The sequence below is a fragment of the Berghia stephanieae genome, chromosome 12 (assembly GCF_034508935.2).
Source record: "Berghia stephanieae isolate SIO BIC M18660-M18661 chromosome 12, UCSD_Bste_1.3, whole genome shotgun sequence".
In the NCBI taxonomy this organism is placed as follows: domain Eukaryota; kingdom Metazoa; phylum Mollusca; class Gastropoda; order Nudibranchia; family Aeolidiidae; genus Berghia; species Berghia stephanieae.
The window spans coordinates 43,289,725-43,299,724 of NC_088371.1; the positions used below are offsets into that span (position 1 = coordinate 43,289,725).

The following is a 10,000-nucleotide window of genomic DNA, read 5'->3' on the forward strand; positions in this document are numbered from 1 at the left end:
AAAACAATTTCTTTAAAAAAAAAAAAAAACAACAAAAAAATAAATAGCGTTATGTGATTACACACAACAAGTATATTTTTTGCGAGAAAAAATAGCACATTTGTTATATCTAGATACGTTAATGTTAGTCCACGCACCAGGAAAATGATCACAAACAGCATAACATTTGGTAATATACGGTAATGTAGTAATATTCCTGTACCGTTGTTGGATCCCAGTTGATAGAATTTCTGTCCCGAACAAGCAAGTAACTCGGAACATAAACAACATAATGACTTTGATAAAATCTTCTATCATCATCGTCATCATCTTCATCATCAACAACATTATCATCATTAGTATTAGTATATGTATTAGTATACTCACCAGAATGCTAAAAACTTTCATCTTGATTTCTGTAGAGTAGAATAACTCAAACTAACTCAAGTAGTCTTGATATCTGCAGAGTAGAATAACTCAAAACTAACTCAAGCAGTCGTTTAAGTAGTAAAATAAAGCGTGTTACATCCACTAAGTGGACCAATTGATATAAACTGCAAAGTGGACCAAATAATATTAACCCTCTCCCAATTGATCTTAACCCTCTCCTTACCATCTAGAGTAATATCGTCACATTTGTTACCACATCACCGTTCCCACCACTACTGCTACAACCACCACATCACCATCCCTACCACCACTATTACAACAACTACCACATCACCACATTTTCATCACGACCACTTCTACTACCACCACCACCACCACCACCACTACATCTTCACTACCACAACTACTACAACCACCACCACCACCACATCTGCACTACCACTACAACTTCAACCACCACCCTTGCCCATATCAAAGATCTCAGACTGCGATGCATGAAAGCAATGAGAATAATGAGAGTTCTGTCGAGCATGGAATGGGGTTCGGACACAAACACTCTTCTAAAGATATACCGAACCCTTATTCGATCAAAACTGGACTACGCATCTTTTGTATACGGCTCTGCAAAACCATCCTACTTAGGCATGCTGGACCCAATTCATCATCAGGGACTGCGCTTGGCACTCGGGGCTTTCCGCACTTCTCCAGTGGCAAGCCTTTATGTGAGGCAGATGAGCCACCTCTCCATCTCAGGAGGAAAAAACTGGCTCTCCAGTATGTTACTAAGGTCACATCGCTGCACGACAACCCAGCACACAAACATGTACACTACACGGATAGGACACTAGAAGAAAAATTTCGCAAGCACCCAAAAATGACACCACCATTAGGTTGCAGAATAAAAAAAGACATCGCAGACATGAACATCAGTCTAGATAGGATACATCCACACGTCCAGGCAAAGACACCACCATGGTCCATACATAGACCAAACATAAATTTGGACCTAACAAAACTGGAAAAATCACAAACAGACCCACATATTTACAAACAGACACTAAAAGCAATATTACAAACATACAAAAACCATACTCACTTATTTACGGATGGTTCAAAGAGCGCAGATGCAGTAGGATGTGCCTATCACTCATCGGAAGGCACAGGATCACTTCGCCTGGATAGAAATGTTTCGATCTTTACAGCTGAATCGAGAGCAATCCTAAATGCTCTCCGTTTGGCTGAGAGATCGAATAAAAATAAATTCTTGATCTTGTCTGACTCGCTGTCCGTACTTAAGGGGATCTCAAATTTTTATTGCACCGATCCAAGACTCATAAGTATCTTGGAAGGTGCAAATAAATTATTTATTAAGAAAAAGAAAGTTTGTTTTCTCTGGGTACCTAGTCATGTGGGTATCCAGGGGAACGAAGAAGCGGATCGACTGGCAAAAGAGGCTGTGAGCCAAGAATTACAAGAGGGCAGTAAAATCCCACACGCGGATTTAAAGATCAATATAAAAAAACATGTCCGAAAGGAATGGGAACGATCCTGGAGTCGAGATGTACATAACAAATTAAAACAAATTAAAAGTGACCTCGGCCCCAGACCCAACTCGGGGCGAAAAAGAAGAGACGAGGTAAAAATAACTCGACTCCGGATCGGACATACTGCCCTCACTCACCGTTTCCTTCTGGAGAGGGATGAAAAACCCCTCTGCAGAACATGTAACTGTGACCTGACAGTTCAACACATTTTAATTGAATGTACAGAATTAGAACAGATAAGGTCACAACATTATGATAACAGAGACTTGAAGTCTCTGTTCCAGTCGGTCGATCCGCTTACAATTTTAAAGTATCTGCAGGAATGTGAACTCATGCAGAAATTGTAAATAGATATTTTTACTTAACAAACATGTAACTATTATGATTTTATAAAGATTTTATTACAACAGTACACGTTTTGATCAGCTGTGGCCCCTCGGGCCGATAAAAGATTGATGAAAGACAGAAACGGGCGCTTAAATGACCTAAATAGTGTCGAAAGCGCCGTTAAACACCTAAAAACAAAAAACAATCAACCACCACCACCACCACATCTGCACTACCACTACAACTTCAACCACCACCATCACATCATTACCACTACTACTACAACCACCACATCATCATCACTACCACAACTACTACAACCACCACCACATCATAATTATTACTACAACTACTGCCTACAACTACAACTAGAACCACTACCACCACCACATCATCATCACTACCACCACTACTATTACTACTACTACTACTACATACTAACTACTACTACTACTACTACTACTACTCTACACCTACTGCTACTGCTACTGCTACTACTACTACTACTACTACTACTACTACTACTACTACTACTACTACTATACTACTCCTACTGCTACTGCTGCTACTCTACTACACTACTACTACTACTACTACTACTACTACTACTACTACTACTACTACTACTACTACTACTACTACTGCTGCTACTGCTACTACTACTACTACTACTACTACTACTACTACTACTACTACTACTACTACTACTACTAACTACTACTACTACTACTAACTACTACTACTACTACCACTACTACCACTACTACTACTACTACTACTACTACTACTACTACTACTACTACTACTACTACTACTACTACTACTACTACTACTACTATACTACTACTACTACTACTACTACTACTACTACTACTACTACTACTACTACTACTACTACTACTAACTACTACTACTACTACTACTACATACTACTACTACTACTACTACTACTACTACTACTACTACTACACTACTACTACTACTACTACTACTACTACTACTACTACTACTACTACTACTACTACTACTACTACTACTACTACTACTACTACTACTACTACTACTACTACTACTACTACTACTACTACGACTACGACTACTACTACGACTACGACTACTACTACTACTACTACTACGACTACGACTACGACTACTACTACTACGACTACGACTACTACTACTACTACTACTACTACTACTACTACTACAACTACTACTACTACTACTACAACTACTACTACTACTACTACAACTACTACTACTACAACAACTACTACTACTACTAGTACTACTACTACTACTACTAGTACTACTACTACTACTACTACTACTACTACTACTACTACTACTACTACTACTACTACTACTACTACTACTACTACTACTACTACTACTACTACTACTACTACTACTACTACTACTACTACTACTACTACTACTACTACTACTACTACTACCACCAACACCACATCATCCTCACTACCACCATTACTACAATCACTACCATTAGGTTTTGGAATTTTACATCATTGGAAATAAGGAAACTTTAGGGTTGTATTCGGCAATATGTTTATATATCATAATATAGTTCTAATCAGTTATCTATACAATATTTAAACACAATACCAAATACCATCCCAATTCCCTTTTTTGTGCGGAAATTCCTCTTTCGGCATTGAAATCCTCCGAGTGGTGTCTGAAATTCCTGTGAGTCAAATTGAAAATTGGCGTCTCTGCAAATTTTACTATTCTCGTCAAATTTTCAATGCCCGTATCTAAGGAGTTATCTTTGCCCATTGATTTGACTGTGAATGAAAACGGTGCCTCACTTCAAAGTCGATTTTCTCAGAACTTGGTTTTTACACATTCCCAACTTGAAACGATCATATCTCGGCAATGAATAATCCGAATTTTATCAATTCGATATCAAATTTTAAAGCATAAAATAAGCAATGATTGAGTACTAAAAACCCAAAATTGAAGAATCCGACTTAATACCGTTTCGAGGCGGAGGGTCACATATTAAATTATTGCTAAGTGATCCTAAACAGAGCCTCAGTCCGTGATAAACATTAAGGGTAAAGTAAATACATTTGACCTAAAATCACTACCTAACAGAACCCCACTTTACATTTAACACCTACGCAAAGTAAATAGGGTTAGGGTGTAGCTCGAGACAACACTAATTAAGACGTGTGGCTGCGATTCTGTTATGTAAACAGTTTTTAAAACACGGAGAGAAAGAGGGAAAGAAAAAAAAATGAAAGAAAGAAAGAGAGAGAGAGAGAGAGAGAGAGAGAGAGAGAGAGAGAGAGAGTGTGTGTGTGAGAGGGTAATAGAGAGAGAAAGGGAAAGTTTGAGGTCAAAGTGTTTGTGAATGTATATCGTTGGTACTACTACTACTACTACTACTACTACTACTACTACTACTACTACTACTACTACTACTACTACTGCTGCTGCTGCTGCTGCTACTACTACTACTACTACTACTACTACTACTACTACTACTCCTACTCCTCCTCCTCCTCCTCCTCCTCCTCCTACTACTACTACTACTACTACTACTATTGCTACTACTACTATTGCTACTATTACTGCTACTACTACTACTACTACTACTACTACTACTACTACTACTACTACTACTACTACTACTACTACTACTACTACTACTACTACTACTACTACTACTACTACTACTACTACTACTACTGCTACTGCTACTACTACTACTACTACTACTACTACTACTACTACTACTACTACTACTACTACTACTACTACTACTACTACTACTACTACTACTACTACTACTAACTACTACTACTAGTAGTAGTAGTAGTAGTAGTAGTAGTAGTAGTAGTAGTAGTATAGTAGTAGTAGTAGTAGTAGTATAGTAGTAGTACTAGTAGAAGAAGAAGAAGAAGAAGATAGTAGTAGTAGTAGTAGTAGTAGTAGTAGTAGTAGTAGTAGTAGTAGTAGTAGTATTAGTAGTAGTAGTAGTAGTAGTAGTAGTAGTAGTAGTAGTAGTAGTAGTAGTAGTAATAATAATAGATGGTGGCGTTGATGAAGATTATGTTGATGATGATGATGATGATGATGATATTGATGATGATGATGACGACGACGACAACGACGACAAAACAACGACACATCCTTTAACGTGAGGAATTACAAACAGTTGGATTAAGAGATCTATTTGTTACGGCTTATTTTTCAGATCAATATTTTATGTTTGTTTAGTGTAGACCATGGAGCTCTTACATACTGTTCACCTAGGTGTAGACATTATGCAAATGTGTGGATTGATAAATAACTCATCAAAAATTGAAGATGGTTGTTTTTAAACGTTTTGATTACATTGTCGTCCTGCCTGCCATAAGATTGGCAAATAATAATAATACGAAGTACTTATTCGCTGTAGTATTAGAGTAATAGTGATTTAACTATTTGTAGTAGTAGAAGCGCTCTCCCGTCTCCAAAAATTCGTCTTTGTCCCCTTACTAAACACACTGTGTTTTCTGTTGAAAATGGCGTGTTGTCAAATGGCTTGAAGATGAATGAGAGTGTGTCAGTTTAAGAAAGAAAGAAGAGGAAGGATGATTGAAACATTTTGTGTGACTGAGAATTTTGATTTTGAACGTTTCAACTTTTCCTTCATGTCTGAAACTTTTACAAGATCGTATTTTGTTTTATTTTTACTCCAATTCAATCCATGACAATTTCTCCGTCCCCACCTCTCCGACTTGATCACTCGCACACATCTTGAAATCTATCAGCTTATCTGTCAGATTACTTTAATCAGAATAGTTCCGTCAACGTTTATTGTATTATTTACTGTTAGTTAAATATATTTTATAAAGTTCCAGGAATACCCCTCTCTCTCTCTCTCTCTCTCTCTCTCTCTCTCTCTCTCTCTCTCTCTCTCTCTCTCTCTCTCTCTCTCACTCTCTCTCTCCCTCTCTCTCTATCTATCTATCTATCTATCTATCTGTCTCTCTCACACCCACACACACCCGCCGTTCCTTATGACTCATTTTTCAGTGCTCCGGCAAATAATAGAAGTTACCATCAATAAACTACCTGTACTACTAAAGCCATCACCACATCATCATTACTACTACTACCACAGCAACCTCCACATCGTTATCAAAGCTATAGCAACCACCACCACCTTTACATCATCTCCTCCTCCTCGTCGTCATCATCGTTACCACCATCACATCATCATCATTACTACTACCAATACCACAACTACCAAATCATTATCAAATCTACAGAAACCGCCACCACCATTACATATTATCTTTATCCTTATAGTCATCATCACTACAACTATTACTTCATCATCACCACCACCACCACCACAATCACAACAACCACATCAGCACCACCATCACTACACAACAACAGACACATCGTCATCGTCAGTGAAATGCATAATAATAATAATAATAATAATAATAATAATAATAATAATAATAATAATAATGATAATAATAATAATAATAATAATAATAATAATAATAATAATAATAATAATAATAATAATAATAATAATAATAATAGTTCAAATAAATATATAAACAATGAAAATAATGTAGTTTATTTATATTTTTTCGCCCAATCCTCTGTACAATAAATCTCCAGGCTCGTAGACTACTACTGTAAATACAGAATGAAACCGCATTTGCGGTACTACTGCAAATACCTGAATTGAATATCTACTATTTTCTGTACTTCCGCGAATAATGAATATGAACCCAATCTACTATTCGCTGTACTACTGCGAATAGAATTGGCCATAATAGATAATACTATTGTTATGGACCGATACAGCGAGTTACGCCAGGAAAGAGTTGCTCCCCATTGTTATAAGCTAATTGACTTTAGTTACAGCTTGATTAGTTATTATTCATTAAGTCCATTGTTTAAAAGTGTAATTGTGACTACAAATATCAGAGTGGCATGGATGAACTCTTTGTAAGAAAACTTTGTTCCTTACTTTCCATATTTCAGTTATAGTATTCTGTCCTTCTTCTTACAATGTTGTTGTGATATATTTGTATATGCTCTAACCAACTATACTGAAAGGACTGACATATGGAATTGTCAGCTCCCGCTAGTGGGGGCCAACTAAAAATCTAGAAAATTCAAACCAAAATAACAGCAGGGGCATTATACGGCAAGATCTACCATTTTAGAAAATGATTGTGAATTCTGGGTCCAAAAAATATTTAAATTTAATGATTACTATTATCAGCAGTGAATAAGAGTAGCCATGAAACGGAAAGAATGAGTAGTTAGATATTCTAAAAACTGACCTTATAGTGATTGATTCAGGATGATTTCTTTAGAAGCTTGATTAATGAATGTACATGTAAATTGATGATGAAGATGAGGGTGAACAATTAGATGAAGGGGAAAGGAGATGTAAAATATCAATAAAGGGAGGTAATCTGCGGAGGATGATCCCAAGAAAAAGATGAATACCAAAATATCTACTAAGGGATGCGCTACACATATCGTAATTGTAATTAGGATCTCTCGAATTTATTAATTTTTAAAATTTTTGAACACTATTTCATCCCTATAAGGGACGATCGGTCTGCCAGGTAGAATTTTCATTGGAACACCAGCATACCAACGTCTTTCACAAATAACAAATTCTGTCGGTTGTGGTTCAATATCATCATGAGGAGGGAGTACTATGTTTCCCGTTCTGGTTCCTCTTGTAGTTACCATTACAATTCGCAACACCACAATTTTCCCCATCTTGAATTTGCTAACAAATCACGTCCATGAACGTCAGACCCACAAGAGGCAAAAGTTCATGTGAGGCAAAACATTCGCAGTACTGGTTCATTCCATATAGTCAATGGAGTAGCATAAGGTTCATAGTTCCATTCCATTCCATAGTCACAGAGTTAATAAAGTAACATATTCAGATCAATGAGACAGAACTATATATTCAGAGTACAATAGTCGGATTTTTAAAAGGGGCGTGCCTTTTTCTTCTTTTTCTCAGCTGTTCACAATGTACAGCTGCAAAAATTTGTATGAACCTCTGGATCATTTTGTTCAAATAAAATATATCTTTTCACGAATTTTGAAACAATAGGAAAGTATTTCGCTTATTACAGCTATATTAAAATCGACAACTAGTAAGGATCGGAACCCAAATATGATTATAGTGTCAAAAATATGATTTTCCGCTTATCCATTTTGAAAGAATTTGCTAAAATGGAATGTTCAGTTAATTGAAACTTATACGATATTCGTACAGAATCTGAATATGAAGGAACGACAGACAAGTTTACATTTTATAACAATCAATATACGTGTTTGATGAATACAAATAAAAGTGAACATTACGCACTTCCAACATTATTTTGAGTTCAAAGTTTTGAGAAATAGCTTGTTATTTATGCCAAAGAGGATAACATAAATTTAATGTAGACCAGTAAAAAGTAGAGATTCATCAATTTATGATACAGTGTTTCCACAAATATGTGCTCGTGTTCAACAACAATAACATGCAAAACTGAGGGTTGATTGTGAAATTTCAATTCCATAGCTGTCCTCTTTAATTAACGACTTATCGATAGATAAAAGTGGACTTCTTTTCGCAGCTTTACGAGAGAGGAACAGATAGGGATTCTGTATCATATCGTATTGTTTAAGAGCTTATAGATTTAAAAGAAAACTTAAAATGCTGTGTGAAACGTTCATGCATAGATACAATTTTTCAAAGTTAAATGTAAACATTCATTGTTAATTTGACAATTTTGAGTATTCAATCACTATCTAGTTCAAATGAGTTAAAGCTAGAAATTTAATATCAGTCTTCGGTAATTGCGACGTGTTGTAAATAAAAAGCAATAAATTACAAAGTCAAAATGGGATGCAAACTACATTAGTTGTTACTTTATAACAGTTAATGTGTGTTGCTTTTATTTGGAAAATAGTATGATGTGAACTCATAACCACTAGCCGGAACTACCGTGTCACAAGATTATTTTGAAAAACGATGAATTCATCTTACTTTGTGGTGCGAAAATGTTTACATTTTTAGCAGAGTAAAATCTCTAATTTTATGACAGGGTTTTAAAGTAGATTTTTATAGGTCGTGAAGAAGAAATCTTTTTTGTGATATGGCATCACAATATGGGCCAAAATCTTTATTCAGTTAAGAGAAATTGATTCGGAGGTTGACACAAAGTTTTACAACTTTTGATAGAGGGACATCTGAGAAAAACTAGAAAAACATGCGCCATTCATAAAAAATATGACTACTATTAGTACATTATACTATAGTTCATTCTTTACAGTCAATGAGTAGCATCAGAATCAGATCCATAGTTCCCTTCCATAGTCAAGAGTTAATTAATAGAGTTACTTCTCAGATCATTGAGACAAAACTATATATTCAGACTACTAGTACAATCCTTTCAGTCAATGGATCCATAATTCCCTCCCATAGTCACAGAGATAATTAGAGTGATTGAGTTGCAGTTGGGTGAGTGTAGTGTAACTGTTGTAACAGTAACATCTCAGATCATTTTGATCAAATTCAGAGTACTAGTCCCATATGATTGACAGTCATATCAGCAACACCAGATCCATGTTATGGGCATACCTATATATTCAGAGTCCAAGTTCCATCATATATGGTAATATCAGACCCACTAACTATTCTAGTCTAGCTATCTAGCAATAGCAATGACTAGATACTATTCTTGCAAATGTGTTAGTAT

The 10,000-nt window shown here is 35.9% G+C and overlaps 1 protein-coding gene and 1 long non-coding RNA gene across 2 annotated transcripts in view; one reads left to right on the forward strand and one right to left on the reverse strand.

Annotated features, from left to right (window-relative positions):
* LOC144958023 (uncharacterized) overlaps nucleotides 1–10,000 on the forward strand; it is a 127,957-nt gene that overhangs the window by 27,761 nt on the left and 90,196 nt on the right. The gene's annotated exons all lie outside the window — the stretch shown is intronic.
* LOC144958032 (uncharacterized) overlaps nucleotides 1–10,000 on the reverse strand; it is a 21,054-nt gene that overhangs the window by 9,238 nt on the left and 1,816 nt on the right. The window contains exon 2 of the long non-coding RNA XR_013642314.1: nucleotides 367–439. This is a non-coding gene — a long non-coding RNA (uncharacterized LOC144958032). The remainder of the gene's footprint in view (nucleotides 1–366; nucleotides 440–10,000) is intronic.